The sequence below is a fragment of the Plectrocnemia conspersa genome, unplaced genomic scaffold (genome assembly GCF_051122295.1).
Source record: "Plectrocnemia conspersa isolate PC_06_02 unplaced genomic scaffold, ASM5112229v1 ptg000006l, whole genome shotgun sequence".
Classification (NCBI taxonomy): Eukaryota; Metazoa; Arthropoda; class Insecta; order Trichoptera; family Polycentropodidae; genus Plectrocnemia; species Plectrocnemia conspersa.
In genome coordinates this window covers 14,759,351-14,781,274 of record NW_028277170.1, presented here as the reverse complement: position 1 = coordinate 14,781,274, position 21,924 = coordinate 14,759,351, and the positions used below count along the sequence as shown (strand labels likewise).

General features: G+C 29.6%; 1 protein-coding gene across 8 annotated transcripts in view; it reads left to right on the top strand.

Annotated features, from left to right (window-relative positions):
- The first annotated feature begins 351 nt into the window (after positions 1 to 351).
- The window catches only part of Mgat4a (alpha-1,3-mannosyl-glycoprotein 4-beta-N-acetylglucosaminyltransferase a), a 108,064-nt gene continuing 86,491 nt past the window's right edge, over positions 352 to 21,924 (top strand). The window contains exons 1-2 of one of the 8 annotated variants that reach the window (XM_088187423.1): positions 352 to 569; positions 20,647 to 20,763. The gene's annotated coding sequence lies outside the window, so the exon portion shown is untranslated. Of the gene's footprint in view, positions 574 to 20,077; positions 20,178 to 20,646; positions 20,764 to 21,924 lie in introns of those variants that run through there. The other 7 variants (XM_088187428.1, XM_088187427.1, XM_088187420.1 and 4 more) reach the window with 7 other exon arrangements.

The window sequence follows — 21,924 nt, the reverse complement described above, 5'->3', positions numbered from 1 at the left end:
TATATTTTAATTGTGCGTCATAGTTTTTAATGATATGATTTAACATTCGGTGTGAATCGTTCAAGTTGATGTATTGTAAATGTATGTTTCTGTGTATGTAAAATTTTAAAATAAAACTTGTTTGTATAATGGCTATCATGACGCATTTGGGTAAATCTGTCAAGTTATGGTGTTAATCATATTAAAAAAGTATATAGTATTATTTTATTAGTGAATAAAAGTCAAATCAAATAAATAAGTCGTCTAAATAAAATAGCACAGTTAATTAGGTCGCGATTTCTGTCATGAGATTTAAAAATATATTTTATTTTTAGAATGGCAGCACTGCTCTCCCTCACTAAGTCAGCTTTTAGCTGCTGGCAGCACCGAAGCCCACCGAACGTCAGTGTTGCTTCGGACGCGATGCGGAGCGGAGCGATGTCGTCTTCGCAGGTTCATACATTCATGTGAATTACTTAACGTTTGTCAGTGAAAATGTTCATGTATCCTCAAATATCAAACGCTAATTCTACAAACTCGTCCATCTTCAACAAATGGATGTGCGACCGCCTGAATTTCATCACTGACTAGTAAGTGAGTGCTTCGTATATTTTGGGAGATTCTTTCGACATTTTTGCCTCTCGATTTTTACATGTGCTACTCGGGACTAAGATCCCAGAACAAAATTTTAATCCATGGATTCCAAAATTGACCGTTTTAAAATACTAGCATTAATATATATAATAGTTCATATTTTTTATTAATATATTTAATAAAAAAAATATTTGTTTGATTGATTACATTTCCGATTTATAAGCTCTGGCAGTTTTTATACATACAACGTAAAAAAACTATTTGTTTTGTTGTTTTTTTCGTAGAACAAACAAGAAACACCGCTTTAGAACTAGTATTTGCATACGAAATATTTCTAAATTAAATTAAATACATTTATTAAGGATATTTTATTGTAATAATTAAAAAAAGTTTTAAGACCCTTGGTTGAAGCTTGTTAAAATGTCTAGTATATAATACGTAAATATATTCATGCTTATGTGTAATCTTATATTTGTACTCTTATTTAAACAAATTTATCATTTTATAATATCTAACTACGTTTTAAACTCTCAATTTTTTTTTATCTTTGCGAGATTGAGATCTGCAATCCATTAGCGGATTTCAATCCTCAGTACCTTAGAATTAAAATATACAATATTTTAGAATTAATATATTTTTAATATAAATAGTTTTATTAAATTCAATACAATTTCGATTTGTAAATCCCTGAATGGTAAATAAACCCAACGAATTGAAATCTAATGGATTCGTAGTTTTTATTTGTTTTGATTCTATATAAAAAGAAACACTTATGGCGCTAGAATATTTGCATACAATATATACTATTTCCATATCCAATTACTGTATATATACAATAAAAATATTAGATTATCAATAATTAAAAGTTTAGAAACTATTGCTTAGATTTTGATGAAATGATTAGCATGTTGTATGTATATACATATTCATGTAAATATGTGCATGCATATGTATAATCATAACTAAATACTTTGTTTTCATTTTTGTAATGATAATCACTTCGATTTATAACAGAAGTATCCAACATTTTAGATCTTCTATGTGGCATCGCCTGAAAAAATTTGTCATATTTGCCGCATATTTAATTTATTATTAATTTTTGACTAAATTTTGATGGGTCGATTACAACTTTACTCTTCACAAAAATGAAAATATTAAAATATTATTTTTGAGGTTGTTTCTTTCGACTTCAGTGCATTAATATTAGCTTCAATAAGGAAATACTTATGTAAACAGTATTATAAAGATTTTATTTTTACTTTTTGTATGCTCCATACAGAAAAAAATAAACATGAACTATATTCGTCGAGTGCTGTTTGATTTTCATTATGCAGTTATAAACTTACAAAAGTCAATACAGACGAATAAATAATTCTTAAAATTGCATATCTGATTTCAATTGTGTCGATATTAGGGATTCCAATCCCGGGATCCCGAATCCCGGGATCCCGAACGATTTTCAATACCCGATGAGTCCCGGGATTATAAAACATAATCCCGAATTTTTCGGATTGGTTGATTTATCAAGCACAATCGAATTATTATTGACAACATCGTTATATTTCGTGTACAAACTTGCGCGAGTTGCACGTGTCATCTGTGAATCTTTGAGGCTGTGAGTCTGAACGTGCTTTTTCAGCAGCAGGCTGCTTAGGAACCAAAATCAGATCAAGGCTAAATGATAAAACACTTGATGCTTTGATGTTACTTCGTGAGTTTTATTCAAAATAATGTTTTCAATTAATTGTGTCTATGAATGTACATACCTATGTTTTTTCCTTCTCAAATAAATATATAAGACCTTCCCTTTTTTAATTTTATTATATTATTTTCTATTTTAAGTCCAAGACTAAAATTATACGTACTTTATACATTGTACGTAAAACAGATGTAAAAATATATTGTATTATTCATTTTAAATTATTTTTATCGATAAAATAACATGAAAATTATCCCGGGACTGGTCCCGGGATCCCGGGATCAACTAATTGCAATACCGAAATCCCGGGATCAAAATTTTGGCCCGGGATTGGAATCCCTAGTCGATATCAACTGAGGATGCAGTTGACGCGTTCTGAAATTTTAAAATCTACTCTCAAATTTATGTGATAAAATAGTAATTAAAGCGGCATATTTTTTTGTTAATTACGTGGCTGTGTTCCGACAGTGTTATAAAGCGAATTTTCTCAATTAAAATTTCAATTAAATTTTTAAATGTCTACGCTATTTGAAACACTCAATTCATTAACTGATTTTTATCATCAAAACGTACATACGTTCAGTTCATTTAAATGAGCAGTGATATCTACTAGATATGTTAAATCAGTATTCAAATTCAAGTGCAGGTTTTTCTTTTGAGTTTATGACTTAACCACCTTATTGCAGTAAAGTACATCGTCTTCGTAACCAGTTTCCAGAGTATTCAGAAACTTGATATTAACGGTGATTTAATGCTTCTGATGGTTATTAAACTTATTTTGTTAATGACATAGTCATATTTTTAATCATACATACATACCGTCACAAATGAGCGCAAAAATACTTGGAGAAAATCAAGTAAATTGTGATAAATTTACAAATAATAAAAATCCACGAGATATAGGCGGGAAAATTAGTATTTTATGTTCCAGAGCGTAATGACGATTAAAATTATCAGTCAATGAAAACATTAGTATTTATTAATTATTACGTACATATGAAAATATGGCTCCCCATACGTACGGTAAATGTATTATACATATATTTTATACTAAAATGAAACGCTGATTTCGAATTTATCATTAGATTTGTTCTCTAATGTTTCATTAAATTGACAAATAGTTATTGAACTCACCTGCAATGAATGCGTACAGTTATGTGGCAGGTATATGGCCCGCCAGGCCATTTTTTCACTTATTTTAAAAAACTAGACTTTATTACGAATGGCGGCTGAGTACGAATATTATATAATATATAATCACACACATATAATACATGTCTGTGTATCGAAAATTTGCATATCTATGGTCAGAAATGAACCACGACATATTTTAATAAATTATTGTGCTTAGTATATGTGTATACGTATGCCAAATTATGAGTTCAAAGAGTTAAAATAATTATGATTATAAATATATTTTTTAATTATGATAATTAATATAAATAAAAATTGACATTGACATTGACAAAATTAATGTTTTTTTGTTGCGTTGCAAACATCGATAGCGAAACGGGTCGTTTTTACCTACATTTTATGACGTCCGAAAAAAATCGCGCGCGACCTTTTTTGTTCTATTCATAGAAAGCAATATCGAGGACATTTAAAAATTAGAATATTGTAAATGGAACATTTTAACAAAATTATTTTGACTTTATTTTTAATAAATTCTTGTATTCTGCCTAGCATGGATAAATACAGATTTTCAATAATTTTATGATCGAGTTTCTTTTCCCACACTTTCGTGACATTTTTTCAGCTCGGCTAAATTTTTTTCTCGTTTTTTTCTTACTTGTTGTTTTATGATTGTCCATAAATTTTCAATTGAATTCAGGTCAGGGCTGTTTCCTGGCCATGTTAATGATATGATTCCTATTATTTTTTTTAATTGTATAATCTATAGATAGAGGATTAATTAAGTGAAAGTTTTAATGTAAAAACTAGAATTGGACTCACAGAACGAGATCCATGGTGTGGCGCAGAATGGTCTTGAAAAATGGGTTCAGTAGTATGTTGGGAAAGTTTATTTATATATTTTTGCATTCATGGTTCCCTGGATGAAATTTACAAAGCCAGATCATCACATAGGGTGAGTGCTTGATGAATCGATTGTTGCATAAGGGATGAAATCCTTCGCTTTTTCTACTGCGCACGGTCGCATATCCATCTGCTCCATACAGATTAATTTTGAATTCATCGGAGAAAGCCACACTTCTCCAATATTCGACGGTCCAATGGCGATGAGCTTTTGCCCATTCAAGGCCATTTTTTTTTATTTTCTCAGTAAATTGTGTTTTTTTTGCCGGGTTTTGCGCTTTAAATCCAGCTTCATCCAAAGGTCTATTCACTATGCTTTATTTGCTTCTTACTTATTGTGAGTCGTAATATTGTTTTAAAAGTCTTAAAATGAACACTAGATTACCCAGCGTTTCCACTGCACAACACTTGGTTATCTAACGATTGTATTAGATATTATATTATTACTTGCTAATATGTTACTTTTCTGAAAAATATATTAAACTAATACAATTAGGTATAACACAAGCAATAAAAAAAATACGCGAGGGAGATTGTGACATATAAATAAACGAACATTAATATTATAATATTTGCATCAAGGGACAAAAAAGTCGTTACGATATGAACTAGGAGTGGCTTATCAAATTGTTACTATTCATATATAGTAAATTCTTATATTAAGTGAAATAAATTGGTGAATGAAAAAAACGTAATTTAAAATCATATCTTTATATGAAAGATTGCTTTGAGAAATATCATACGATGGACAGATATAACCAAACGTCAAGTATTATATATAAACATGGAAGTGATTTTAATGTTCATATACAAATACATTTAGCCTCTAATATGTATATGAAAGTAATAAAAAAACAACAATAAATTCCGTGCTTTTAAAAATATGTTGTTTATAAAATATTGGCTTTGTGTAAATTACAATAGTAAACAAATAACTAAGTACTATTCACAAGGATAGCGAGAAACTTTTTTTTCTTTTGTTATAGCATTCTTGGGTGGGTATTTTTTTCAAGTATTTGTCCCAACATCCGGAATGGGTACAGGGTTTACCCTAAATAAATTATATATAAATAATACGTAAGAAGCTTAATATTTGTGATTAAATAAATTGGACCACATTGGATTCAATAAAAAAGAAGTTAACGTTTCTTTTGTATATAAAGGGATTCGTATTTCCTTGAAATATTTTTATTGAAGATTGTAAAACACTTTAATTTAATCTATGTATGTGGTCATCTACTAATAGATAGCGATATAATAATGACAAAAATACCACTTCATTTTGATAATGAAATGGATAATAATGTGCTTCATCGCACGAAATTGATAAATAATATGTGTATCTAATTTCTAGCGAACTACAGATTCCATCAGAATATAAAAAATGGTGACCCGTCATTTTTCAATTGAAAAAATATAATTAAAAAAATAAAAACAGAATTTGTATAAAAATAAATATAAAACAGGGTATTATACAATTGTCGATTAAAGAGGACTTATGATGAAGAGGTGTCGAACGGAATCTCAAATATATACATATTTGTTATTTATTCGTTTTAATTGTTTTTCTAATGTCAATACGAATTTTCCTAAGAGCTATTATTTCATCGTTATATCTGAATCCCTACTGCTCGATTACTCAGATAATGTATCAAGAGAAGTGAGTACAGTATTAAGATTAATGCTTTATTCTTCTTCACTTTCATCTTCATTCTCTTTCTCTTCTGATTGACTGATTTTGAAAACGACATCTGCATCACTCACGGATCATACAAATCGTTACTAACCACTCCTTAATATTATATCCATCGACATTTTCAAAGTCTTGTAAATCTGTTATTAGTTCGCATATTTTATTCATTCGTTACAATGCAAAAAAAAAACATTTTACGTCAGATTAATACTGATTAACCGTAACTTAACTTTTTTCCCACAATTTAGTACTCAAAATTGAAATGAAATAATTACATTTAATGCGAAATTTTCATATGCGGAATATTTATATCATTCAACCTAATTTGTAAATCCGGCTTTCATTATATGTTTTTATACCTTAACTTAACTGTAAATGTATAGTTCAAACATTGTTGTATTTTTTTCAATTTTTCATTTATAATATATTATGTATAATACTTTAAATTTTAAAATGTGTGCATTTGACATCCTGTCTCAAATATAAATGATATAATTTATCAATTTAATTATTTTTACTCATTAAAAATAATATATTTATTTATTTTGTAAATATTTCATATCTTCATACATATTCTGATAAAAAAACATAATGAACACGGAATTTACAAATGATGTTGAATAATAGTGTTAATTCAGTTAATCGTTCAATTTGCTCTAATTTATAACAAATAGGTGTGGCCGTATTCATTTACATATTCTGCACATAATAATTTCGTAGCTAATGTAATTATTTCATTTTAGCTTTGTGTACCAAATTAATAAGTTACTAATATTCGTTTAATTGAATCGATATATTCAGACGTAAAAGTTTTTTATGCTATGTAACGAATAAGTTGATTTTAAACGCGTTTTAATTTGAAAACCAAAATGAGAAATAAATTTATATATAATTAATTCTTAATATATTTATATCCATAGATACGTCTTCAATTACTTTCGGCAACTTTTGTTTGACCAACAGCATTGACTTGTCCCGCCCGTTCCACTGTTATTAATATTTTGTCTTTCAGCAAAACGCTGACAAAATCTCTCGATGCAGGAATATATACGTCGTATATACGGATTTTGAAAAGGCTTTTGACAAGGTTTGTCATTGGTTATTATTAAAAAATTGAACTTCGATTGCTCGGATGATTTAACTCGGTTATTCTCGGGTTTTTTGAGCGATTACAGTTTGAACGAAAGTTGAAAATATATTGCTAATCAAAAGCCAAGCTATTCGCATTATTTTCAAATGACATAAATACTGTGATTTAAAATTATTTAAATGCTTTCGATCTGTTGCAGCCTCTTTCTCTCTACATAGTAATTTAAATTCTATGATTGCTATATTGTATTATTTTTCAGAGCTCATTCATCAGTAGATTTTGTTTACGATCTTAGTGGGAATGTTTTGATAAGAACTTCCACTATTTTTGCTTTGCTCTACTAGTCTACACGTAAAAGATCTTTTAAAATGCTTTGTTATGATAAACTCGTTTCACTTTGACGATACGTCGTTTATACGCGTCCTCTATGACACTTTGATTCGCAGCATACTTTTATCTCTAATTTGGAATCTATAAATAATTTTTTGTTATTATATATTATTATTAACAAATTCTGTTGCCGAAAATATTCATCAAAATTACTTTATAAGAACCGTACGAGATAACTTATTCAGAAATTTCATTAATAGTGATTGGGAGACCACCAAACACAATGTCAAAAAAAATGTATCGCCAAACTTGGAGTATATTTTGCCTCTCGATTTTAATGAAAAAGTACCTTCCATTATAAAATTTTCTCTTTTTACTACACAACTGTAAATAATACAATAATCAATATTGTAATAATCGTGAAATCTGGAATTAAGTTTGATTATAATTAATCTGAATAAAGGTAATCGTATGGGTTCACGGAATTTTATCTTAATTAATGAAAACGGATATGTAATCAATTGAGATAAATAAACTGGATACTTAAAATTATATTTAAATTGCACTTGCGCTTCCTCAAGTTCGCGATAATTTAACGCCAAATATTGCTGAATATTAAGAATCCGGTTTTGTACTTTGATAATACATACAGACTTGGCCATAATAATGTGGCACCCCAATAAATGTGTTATATCTTAAAAAATAATAACTTAAGCGAGACTATACAATTTGACTTGCAATATTTTTTTAAATTCAAGTGAGCAATTAAAAACGACAAATTTTGTTGTATGGATCTCATAATAATAGTTAAAACTAGCTGCTAAAATATTTCTGTCAGACTATGCACTTGTAAAGAGCTACACACCATTTTAGGGGTGCCCCATTATTGTGGCCAAGGCTGTATATAAAAATTGAATGTCACTAAATATTAATCCGGTCACCGTTTATTCATATTAATGCTTAAGTTCCCGATATTATTTTAAAGGGTCCTTTAAAATATTATCGGGGGTTTTTCAAGGGTCCAACTTAGACCATCTGCTCTTCTCGTTTTTTATTAATGACAAATACGGCAATTACAAATTCAAGTTTTCTTCTGCACACCTAATCAGATGCTTTAATATTATTTAAATGAATTCGATCTTTTGCGGATTTGAATCTTCTATGGTGATGGACTTCTGTCAACCGTCTGCCCTTTAGTGTCGGAAAGTGCCATACTGTGTCATTTTATCGATTCCGTTCGCCATTAAATTATTCTTACGGTCATGGTGAGAACATTATGGCTAGAGAAACTTCCAATAAAGATCTCGGAATCACCTTTGAGAGCAAGTGAAGGTTTTTTCTCTACATGTATACGACGTCTGCGATAATTTTTTCATGATTAATACATTTATACAATTTTTGTTATATTTCACTTTGCCGATCCTCTATGACACTTAAGGTCACAGCATTTTTAATCGCGATCAATTATTTGGATTTCCCGAATAAGCAAATACATACTTAATCTAAAATGTTCAGGAAAGATTCTTGTGATATTTTTATAGAGGATATTTGGTTATTAGTATTATTTTTGTATCCTAGCGCCTTTCTTTTTGATATGATTTGATGAGTTCTAACAGAGTTTTTAATGTCGCTACACATTTATTTAAACTACTGAAGGGTGCAGTTGATATTAAGCTATTCCAAGGAATTCTAATTTTGTATTGGGAGAACCACGATCGCATCCTCATAGAGCCGTATGCTAATAGCTGTATATGCTGGCATTGCATGTTGATCTTTTTAATGTACGCTTTGAGGAGCTGGTCCGATTCGTATCATTTTTTAATAATTATTATATTTTTGTGCATTATGTTTTATCTTACTAATATTATATTTTTTGTGTATTGTAATAATACTATGTATTGTTCTATTAACAACCGTGCTACACTGTGGTGGCTTGTTAAGTGCATCTAGATTTCCCAAGTTGGTTGAACTAAATGAAATTGAATTGCAAATAAAGTGGTTTTGCAATGTAATGATAAAGGATGATAAGACCGCTTCTTCAAAAATAAAGTGTATCAAACATGTTTCACACCTGTTTTAAATTCAGTTACTTGTTAAGTATTGAGTTACTATTTTTACGTCTAATTATAATGATTCAATAGATAATATGTACTCGACTATAGTTTCATTAATATTATAATATATACTTGCTATGACATTAAATATTTTTTTATAAAAATATTACTTTGTGACTTTATATCCATTTTAAGCCGTTAAAGAAATATGTATGTGAGATCATAAAAATTTAGAGATGATAGTAAAATTTTATGACTTTTCTGATTTAATAGCTTCATTAAAATTTTAATTGCCTTAAATCCCTAAAGCCAGCTTCAGTTTCATCTAGATACAATTTAACTGTAAATTATTCGAATGACACTTGTATCTAAATTCATTAGTTATATTTTTTGTGCGTAAAATAAAGACAAAAATATAAATAAAATAGTGGATTATTGAATAATAATCATAAAAATTAACCACTAATTTTCAATCACTTTTATCTGAAATTTTAGCGCGTTTCTTCAACGATAATTACTAATATAATTGATATTTTCAATAATATATAATAAATAACTAGATAAATAAATAGTAGGTTATCAAATTCAATATCAACACTTTTTATTTTTATAAATACGTATTATTAATATGTTTTTAAATTAGTTTCCAGATAAATTATTAAGAACGTAATGGTTCTGATTTTTCTTTATCGTTTTTATTTATATAGAAAGTCATATATTTTAATATTACTGTTTTATCAATAAAATATTGCTATTTAGATTTGAAAATAATTTAATGATAATTTTAATTGCTGTGTTAATAATTTATTATTTAGCAAGTTTGGAATAACCGTCATAGGAGTATAGCATCATATTTTATTCAATAGCATACAACAACTGTACTAACCTTACATACTTTTTATTTTATTGATTTATTTATCGTCTTTATTTTATATTGTGCTATACCGTTGCTTAGCACAAGTGTTGATTTTTACGCTGAAATTAAAAATGTTTTCAAATAATCAAAACATATTATGATATACATCTGTGGATAGTGCCATGGCACTATGTCGTGAAGTACGTATTCAAGTCGCACTAAGCTCCTGGTGCTTTAAAATAACTGCTTAAATGAACCAGATCTTGTGATTGAAGTGGAAGCATCTGATTTTTCTGTACTACGAAGGTGTCATCTGTGTTTTGGCGTAATCAAATATGTAATTATATATTGCAAAGCTTTTACTGAAATAAACATAGCAACATTCATTGCCTTCTTAACCAACTAATAATGATTTGAGACCGTACTTGAATCTTTGTTTTTTATTTTTTTATAAATGCATTCATCCTAAGTTGAAGCTTAAAACCAATAGAAATTGTTGTTTCACTACCTCTTTTGATTGTTTAGTAACAATCGGTTATATTTTAAAGCGCGCACATTCTTTCGTTCTAAAATACCGGAAGGATCCAATTTGCTCCTCTACATATTTCTTGTCTGGCGGAATCCCTTATAATTTAGATAAAAATGTTTTAACCAGAAATACTTAGGAATGACGTCCATGCAGATTACCAAAATATACGATAAAACAACGAATATGTTTGAGTAGTCGTGCTCAGTAAGATCAATCCGCAGCGTCTTAAAATATTTCTCTATTGTATGGAATACCAAAAAAGCAAATATCCCTTGTTGTTAATCTCTATAAGAGTATTTGTATAATTTTTGCTAGGAACGAAGTAGCGTGAATTTTTATTATCACATTTTTATTAATAAAGATATTAATAGGACAATACAACAAAAGTTTAGTCTAAAGAGCAGGTCACATTCTTTAATTTCACCATGAGTTGCAACAAAATCATAATTTTAGAATTTATAACGTCATTGGATAAAGGTATTCGTTTTCTTGAGCATTTTCAGCGACTTTTCAGAATATCTAAATAGCCGTCTTATTCGTCAAAAAATATTTTTTTAAGTCCATAAATCCTGATTATCGTTGTTTCAATTCTGACACGCTAATTTATACTGCTGATGAACATGCAGTAATTTAAAATAACACGAGAGCAATGGTTCGTGAGAGCAATAGTCCCTGAGTGCAATTGTCCGTGAAAGCAATTGTCTGTTTACCGTTAGTTATACATGAAGTTAGTCGTATGTTCCAGGCGTCTTTGAAGCTGGTACAACTATAAAGCTAGGCATCTGCGATATTCGATTGTACGAAGTTGTTTCAGCCAACTTTTAGTCGAAGTTCATACGAACATAGTGAGTCCAAGTTGAAAAGCGCTTGAATTTCTGCTGTTCAAGTGTGAATGTTTATAAAAAAAATAGAGATAGTGATCGTTGGTTCCCTGCGTTCCTATGGAAATTTTGTTTTTAGCCCCTTTCTGTGGAACGGCCAATTACAAAAAATGGTCAGTTTTGGAACATATTGCCGTTGGCTGTTAGAACAGATTACAAATAACCTTTTGGATAGCAATTCCATTTTTAGACCTGCTGATTTAATTCCGTCGCTGATGTTCATTACATTTTATTTTTCTTATGCAAAAAAATGATTTTTCCGTTTCATCTTTATACAGAAAAGACTTGAACCAAAATGTCAATTAACACTCACTTGGCTTTGCTACAATAGTTTATAGTTGAAATGAAACTCACATCTGCTATAGATTATTTTATAATACTTCAACACTTGAGCACTCTTTGCTAGATGGAAACATTTGGATAACACATTGTGCATGTGTATAGAATATTTTTTATTTCTCAAAATTTCAATATCGCTAATATTTTATACGAGTGTCCATAATCAAAGACGATTGTAGACACACGAGTCAAGCATTTTAAATGTTTCTTCTTGTTAAGGGCCAGAAGGAGGAATTGATTGGATGAAAGACTCTGACTTCACTCTTTCTCTCTCTCTCCGAGTGCAAATGTCTGTTTCTTTATTTCCTTCTTTTATATATACCTAAAATGTGACGCAATTTTTGGATTACGCAAGCCAACAGTGCTTTATTGTTCTCTGTGTCAAATATCAAATTACACGATCGTTTCATTTCATAGTTCACACAGATGACACAGAAATCAATCCTTTGTTTACACTGATTAAATCTCTATAAACGGTCATATAACTCTAAAATAATTGCGTTTCAATCATATTAAGTTATATAATATTAACAATGCATGTATTACAATTCGGATTATATAACATTCTAGTACATAATCTAGATGCTTTTATTATAACTGACCAAAAAGATTATGACACTTTGTCATTTTGCTAGTCAATGTGTGAACTTGAGCATTATCCATGTTAATCTAATAAATATTAAACAATGCACTACTTATAACACGTGGTCTAATATTGATCATGTTGTATTTTAGATTATTTTTATGAACATCAAACGCACTTTTCAAGGTCGTGTGACGCACTGATGACTCACTGGAATTAGAATAAACTACAGAAGCGTAGAGCGACTAAGTTCTTACAGTATGATATTAAAGCAAAATAGAGATTTTTTCTTAGCGTAATAATTAATATACTAAAATTCCCTTAAGAGGTGTCTTTGCATATATCTTACCTTTCTATCACACAAAGAATTTATCTATGCAACTTCTGAGGGGAGCTTTGATTGTGCCGTATGGTCATAAACCGGCTTATCTTAGAATATTCCAATGTAAATCTATAAAAGAACACGTTGAACATCTTGTAAATGTACCAAGGCGACGTCAATGTAACGATGGCAACACCTGGCATCGACCCCTTTGATGGAGACAATCACGATGAACCGTGAAAGCTCTTTGAAACTCAAAGTAAGCGGTTGATAAATCCAGTGTGTAAAATGCTTGCAAAATGTGAATAACCAGATTTTGTTTCATATGAAAGGACCACCCTTTGCGAATATCTCTTGATGAGCTTTATTCCATATATATATGGCGTTACTAACAGTGACGGAGCGGACCCTTCATCAAAATGGGAAACCTGATCCAAATAAGATATAATGATTGTATTTTGAATAAAAAATTATTACTGTCAAAAGAAAAGTATAAAAGATATTTTTAATATATTAAATTACGCTTCTTGATAAAAGTAATATATCGAACATAAAGAATCGTGTATATTAAACAGAAAAATAAGGTATTACCAAACAATATATTTAACATTGCCGCCGTCAATATGTGAGCTATTGGGTCCTCTGCTAGTTTTGCTCTTTATTAATTTAAAATATTATGCGGCAATTAACTTGGAATATTTAATATTTGCTTATGACCTGAAAGTGTTCTTGATGATCCGGGTTAATGCTTGGGACTTAATTAAAAAAAAAAAGTAGCAATATTTTTTGTTTGTGATTTTCGTTTGCTTTTGAGAATCTCTCAATATTTTCTGAATATCGGTACGATTTTTTTTCTAAGGGCTATCAAATCATTGTATTCGAATCTTTTTGGTTAATGTAAACCGGTTATGTTTCAAAAGAAGTCAGTGTTCTCACGATCACTCTCTTCCTCTTTTATTTGAACACAATGTATAATACATAATATAAACGTAAACATGAAATAAAAAAGACTAAATATTATAATTTATTTTTTAATGCATGGTGTTTCTAAACTCCACTTAGGAAACCCGCTACAGTTTTATTTTTTCGGATTGTCTTAGGAATAGTATTTTACAAATTCACACTTCTTTACATAATTCCCCTGGTCGTACTCGTTTTCTTATACCTATACATATATCCTTAAATTCTCTTTATTTCTGGTATTAAATCTATATATATATATATATCTTTATTTTATATTAAATACTTCTAACTTATATACAAATACTAAAACATTTATCTTCAATATTTCTTGAACATTTAACCATTCAAATCTATCAATCATACTTCTACAGCTAATATAATAAATATATTTTTTTTTATTACTTATTACCACAAGTTTTATTTTCTATTTCTACAAGTTTGTTATAATTTATTTCTTCGTATGGTTAACGGTTTTCGAGATATAGCGCGGGGAGTGGAAAGCACGCATCCGTTTATAGGATAACGCTATGTAAACTACGGAGCCAGAGTTACCTGTACATTCTTCCACAGTTTCGTAGAAAACATCGCAAATTGTTATCTGGTGAATGAACCCATCTAAAGCATTATAACTTTCAATCTCCATATCTTCAAAAATAATGCAAAAAGTAATACGTATGGCCTCTGATACTTCTTGCAAAAGCGGGACCATCCAACATTTTGTCGACAGAATTCGATGCATAAATTGTACTGAGAGCTTCCTTGATTCCGCTTCCATTCATTATATACCCTATGCATCCAATAAATGACATAAGTTTGTAAGTTGTTCAATAAATCCATTCCTCCCTGGCAACGGTGAGATATTTTTCCACTTTCCGTACTTCCACAACAAATCAACTACATTAAATATCTGTTCGGTTAGTTCTTCTACATCATTAAAATTTTGAACTTGAATCTCTTGCTCAATCCGGGTACGACATGATTTTCATACACTAGAAGGGGTATATGTGATAGTGCTGCTAACTCCTTTGCACTTGGTTTTGTTGTAAATTTCTTTATGCGGTCATCAGATATAACTTCAGATTTTGGAGTTATTATTTTTATCATTCCCATTATATGAACAGTATTATAGCCATCAAGAGTATAAATATTTTTCTGCATTATCTGCTGCATACTGTACTAAGGCACTTGACTATGATGGTTGATTACGAGGCTGTGGGTGATAAACAGCTGAAATTTAACATTTTACAATATCACTATATGAAGCGAAAAAACCTAACCTGGACTAAACATCCAAAAGTCTTTTTGGATGTTTGGCCTATCTGTATTTTTTCTATGAAGAAATACAGATAGGCCTAATAATAACTGCGAAGAAAAGGACCGTTTTCGTATGGAAGTCATTATAGCATGACTTATAGCTGTGTATTTCGTTTTAAAATGCCCCGTCTTTCCTTTTCTGTTCTTTATAATAACTTCTTGCAGAAAATGTAATAAAGTTTTCGGAATTTCTTCATTAATATTTTACTTGGGGGCGGAAAAGACTTGGTCTCAACAACAGAAGATCGAATATCTTCTCTAATAATCGCCGCAGCAGCTTCCACTACGCGCAAGTGTTCTTCTTCCGAAGTGCCTTTTTTATTTTCATACCAAGCTATGGATAAAACTTAAGCTTGAGCATCGCGAAAAGAAAAAATAGGGAATGATCCGATCTTCGTTATAACTATAATATCAGTTAAATATTTTTCTCTTAATTTGGAAATGATCTTCTTATCATCTGGTACATACTCCGTAAGGATCTCTCAACTCTTTCAATTTTTTCGCACAAATTTCTTGTCGAGCAATATTTCATTTTTAATTCCTAATAATACAATGAAGAAAGTAATAAAATTATGGTTCAAACGACTTGCCGAGACAACTTTTTTCACGATTGTTTACTTTTTCAAAGCTTATACCAAGTTAAGCAGGTAGAAATACTCGCTGGATTCTATAAACGGATGTACGCCTCCCACTCTTCGCGCTATATCTCAAAAACGGTTAATGATACAAAACAAATATTATAACTAAACTTGTAGATAATTTTATGCTTTACAAGTTTTGTGAAGCATCTAATGACGTGCAACGCATAAAACGCGAGATATTTGCAAAAAAACTAATTTTGTGACCTTTGACCTTTGATATCTTGATTAGCAGACACGATATTTTATGAGACTTTTCACCCTGTCCTTAAAACATCAAAACGAAGGTCTGTGCAAAATTTCAGCTTGGTATCTTTCATTCCGAGGTTTAGCCTTTATTTCGCCTTATTTGACTGGACTATACTATTTTTTTGTGCTTAAACTTAACATATTTTTCATTCTGGATAATATACCTATTTTTCTATTTTTTTTATGTAATAAAAATTTTATTAAAAATTAAATTTTGCACTAAAAGTACTCTATTTATCTATTTTACATTTTTTATATTATTTATATATCATATAAACAGCAATGGTCCCAATTTAGAACCCTGTGGTAAACCGTGAGATAATATTTTCTCTTTGAAATACACATAAGCTTTGCTTTCCTTTTTTAAAATAGTTATTAAATCAATAAGACTATTTCACTTTTATATCTATAATCTCTAATTTCTTATCTATTATTTCGAAGGCTCTTTTGAAATCCATGAAACTTGATCCAATGACTTTGTTTGAATCCTTGGCTAACAACCAAGTGGAATGTTTTTCTATGAATCCCCGTTGTTGTTCACATAAAACACTTTAATTCTTTGATTACTACTTCTTCCGGCACCTTTTCTATACAAGGCAACATGTTAATTTTGACTAACAATAATTTTGTTTTAAAAAAAATCTATGCAGTGAAATTTACGTAAACCTTTTTTTTAATATAGTATATGACTTATCGAATATATTCTTAAGCAGTTCCTATAGTCTAGGTATATATGTACATATATAGATTATGTTCTAAAATATAGAACTGAATGTTCCGAACTACGACGGCGACTTATTAATTTAAAAATATTTTTTTAACTTTCATATATAAAGTATAGATTAGAAATCAAATATACATAAGTTTATAACTGCATAACAAAAAATACATTGCACTGCGAATATGCCATGTACATGACGTCTCGTATGGGGAATACCTTTATTTTTTCTCTTTTGAAACATAAAATAAAACAAAAACTTTAAACGAGCATCATTCTATATGCGTCTTTGACAAATTTTCGTCGGGCAATGCGGTCCAGAAGTCACCAAAGTGTATTTTTTCAATCATTACATACAGTTGTTAGATATTTAAATGCATTAAAAATTTTAATGAGTACGGTCCAAAAGATCCAAAATATTGGACTGGACCAACACCTTATACTAAATAAAGTTTCTCTTGAATTTTAATAGTCGCTGCTGTTATATATTTCATAATATTAAATGTGAATTAAAAATCAGGTTCCACCCATTCCATTCGGTGCCCTGTCACTGGTTACTAAGGTGGATATTGAATATCAAGGGTATGAATAATAGCATTAAACTTATGTCACTGGTTGTCTAAAAGTAAATATATGTACAATTGAATCAATATATTGGCCAATGTTTCCGCAAATATGTAATTTTATTTTGTTGTTTAATTAATACTCAATATTTTTCTCAAAATAATTAATAACATTACCCGCATAAGTTCAACGCTTAGGAGCAACATTTACTTACTTTTAAGTGTATTAATGCACATTTAATATTATATCAATCAAATTATTATAAAATATTTTGAAAAGCACTAAGTTAAAGTTAATGAATAATTGGATTAAATCGAGTTGATATTATCTTTATGATAAAAATCTTTATATAAAATGTTGTGCATGTCAAACTAACGAGGCGATGACAATCGTCATATCTAAGTTGTCAAAACAAAATCTGACATGTTTCTGCATTATGTTCTGAAATCTGATTTTCTGATATACAGTCGTTCGTTATATGAATTGTTTACACACCTACCATTAATGGTTTATGTCTATGACATAAAATAAAAAATGTAAGTAGTCGCTAATGTGACTTCTCTTGCCTTCACCTATATTTTATAAATACCGTAAATAATACTAGTAAATATTTGTCGAACAAAACTCACTAATTCCCATTTCGGATTTAAGTTTGACGCTCACTGAAGCTTTTTGGCAATATCGCATTCGTATACGTAGTATGTGGTATATTGTAGTTTACACTATTCAGTAATAGTAACTCGTAATAGCGTTACTTGATACCTTTGGATGCCAGCGTATTGATCGTTTGACGCAGTATGCAAAAGTTTCAAGCGTATTCACAGCAAAAGTTTGATTAGTTAGTTGGATATATTTTGAGAACTGTTTTTTCAACCCCTTGCGAGCGAATATTTTACATTACAATTATACCGTACTTTAGTTTTAATGCTTATATAAAAATTATTGAGATTGAAAGATGAACTGTGACTGCCCCAAGCGATTTTTAATTAACCATACCGAAATAGGAAGAGTTACGCCTTCAAAAAAGTCACATCAAAACGAAATTATTATAAAAATATTTAGTTTCGATTTTCTATTGCAGCATTCTAGCTTGTATAAAACCAGGGAAAGTGGAGGAGATCGACGTCCCAACGTCACCCTCGATCTAGACGCTTATGAGTGAAACTATAATCGTTGTAATTATATGATATATGTCTTATTATACTATTCTATAATAGTTACAGTTTAAACGACTAAATTTGTAGTTTCACTAGGTCTTTGTTGAACATTAATAGCTTTTAACAAGGAAATGCATAGCTAATGTTGTCCTTATTTTATTTTACATACGCTGCTAAAACAGTATCTCTTGTGCGATGAAAATAAATTACTCGTTTAATGAAAATTTTAACTATATTATATTTGCGTTAACACAGTCAGTTTGAGAGCTATCTATTTCATTATTATTCATAATTGAGAAAGAGATTGAAAGTTTGGGTTTACGCTCCACTGTTCTAAAGCACACGATACGGATATACGTTCGATATATTTTATTTTTAACAAATTTATAGAATTTAAAACTATCACTATCTTTTTTTTATATTTATCAATCAATCAGAGTAATGAGATCTCTTTCTTAATTATGAATAATGATCTCGAACTGACTGTGTTAACGCAAATATGATGTAGTTATAACACGGTGATTATAAATGGTCATAAAAAAATAATTTTAAATACAAATTTAAATAAATTTGTAGTCCATTCGTCTGAAAAGGCTGTCTACTCGAATAAATAGGCCATATTATTACGAAAATCCTTATGCTTGCACTACACTCTCTGGAAGTTGTCCGAACCGAAGTACAACTGAAGTCGGCCAAGGTCGCCGACTTCCGAGTAGCGGCCACACTGCCACAAATTTCTTATGCCATCCAATGACGTCCGCACGGCGGCTGCTGTCACGTACAGCTGACATATTTGCGAACGATCGAAAAATGTGCCAAATAATCGCAATTTTTAAATGGTCATATTATTAAAATTACGCTACTGATTATTATAAAAGTTTGTGTGGGCACTCACCTATACAATATCAGTGAAAACTTTTCGGTCGTAAATATTCAATTTACACAAAATCTTTGTCGGCTTTTGCAAAATGCCATAAGGCATAAAAATGATACTTCAGAATACGAACACCACATCTGTGACTATCCTAGAATTTGTTGCCATCGATTCTAAATTAGAATTCGTTATGGTGTGACATTTATATAAACCGATCTAGGAAAATACATAAGGATATTCGAAACGATTTTTTTAACAAAATTAAGTACCACTAATTATTTTTTAATTATTTAATTTTATATGAAAAAAAATATAATAACGATATCTGTTAGAAGAATATACTATCAAAAATATAATTAATCCCTTTTGGTGCCCTAAAATATTTAAAGATGTCAGTAAGAGTCTGTTGAAGTCCCCGATAAGCATGTGGTATTATAAATTGACCACGATGCAGCGCTCGTCATGCGTGTTGACCATAGGACGACTAAAAAAAATACTTTCGTTTTCTATTGCTATAGATAAATATTCATGCTTTGTAACGATTTTTGTAACTTAATTGCAATTGGTTTAAGACCGTTATAACCAGTCATAACGGCTCTGTCGTTAGTGGAAATTGATGAGTCAGTATTTTTAAAAACAGAATTTTTTTAGTCTGTAGAACGAAGAGAAACAGCTCGAACAAACTACCCTGCGAAACTCCAGCTGGATTTTTACGCGGTATCAAAAGTTTATTTTTTCTGACCTTTCATGTATAAGTGAATTATATGGATAATATAATTATAGGCTCTATATTTAGATATATTTATAGGTTAAGCCGTCGGATAAACGGTGTTAAAAGTTTTTTCTATTCCTAGCAATAATAATGTTGATATTAGCGTAAATGTGTTTATATAACTTATGTTATTGAATCGTTGAATGGATTTTGTGATAACAAAATTATTCGTTGGTAATTTTATTACGAAGAGATTATTTCAGGCGCGATAAGATAATTTTGTCAAATACTTTAATAAGCGAAGATAATAGGCTTAATACGTGACATTGGCTTATAATAACGAAGATTTTAAATTATAATATCATAAATACTGGCGCCTAGAAATATTAGGAACAAATCGGTCGTAGACTTGTGTTGAATGGCGAAAATAAGGATAATAAAATTACGAGTAGTAATTTTTAATTATTTTTTTAGGGAGCAGAGCTAATGCACCGCCAGCGCACATAGCAGGGGTGTGCATTACAAATAAACAGTTGCCGGTGGAGCTAAACTCTACATCAAGTATGTAATACTTCTTTAACCCTTTGAGCGGTGAGTTAATTTAAACACATTTGTTAATGAGATTGAGTTCATTTTACTTATGTTACTATTATTTTATATTGCAATTATATTTAATCACATTATTCTCAACGTATTGTTCATTTAATATATCTTATTACTTTTTTTGCATTAACATGTTTTAATTATTTGAACACTTTTTCATTAATTTATTTTTCATAAAATATTCGGCTTTTGTGGATTTTTTTATAACAATTTAGAGAACCTCAATATTTTTTTATAAAATAGTTTTTGTTAGGTTTATTTATTTCGTACTCTTTAATTTATCATCACAAATATTATTATAATATAATGTTTTTAATTTAGTATTTATTCACTAATATATGTAGATACATAACTATCTAAAGTACATTAAAACAGATAAAAATCGACCACTGTAGATGTACGGCGATACTCCACAAAGGGTTGAACAGCTATTAAATATAAAAGTGTGAAGGTTTACTTAGCCGCGAAGCGTAACATCGCATAAAAAAAAATTGTATATCGATAGCTTAAAGTGTAAAATTGACAACTTTACAGGAGAAACAAAAAACTAAAAAGACAATTTGAAAATAGGAAAATAAAACAATATCTCAAGTTTAATTGAAAATTTTGAAGATAGACATTTTTTGAGCGCGTGTATTTCGATTAAGTGTATAAGATGTAAGGTTATTTTTTATCTAAAAGTAGAGTTAGAAAATTTACACTTCAATTTTCACAAATCATCAACAGCCAAAAATTGTCGATAATATTAAAATACGTAAATTTAATTAAAATATTATATCATTTGTAACTATAACTCTATCAAATTCGTGTCTAAGTTCCTAACCGACTTTATTTTGAGATCGAGTTATATTTATTTTTTATCATGTTCGACAATGATTTTCAATGCATTTAATTTCTTTATTCCAACCCCATACAATTTTGTTTTTTTACACATAACGGGCTTCTGATAGAATTCTTGACATTTCTCACAATAATAATCAATCTTTAAACGCACGTCTTTTTATATTTTTTAATAAGATCATCAGTAACAACGAGTTTTTACCATGAATCTCAATTCTCCTACTTGAACCTCACACAAACGAATTCGTAGTCACGTAGTAAAGTATATTAGTCATTGAATTATTCATTGTATATTAAAAATATTACACA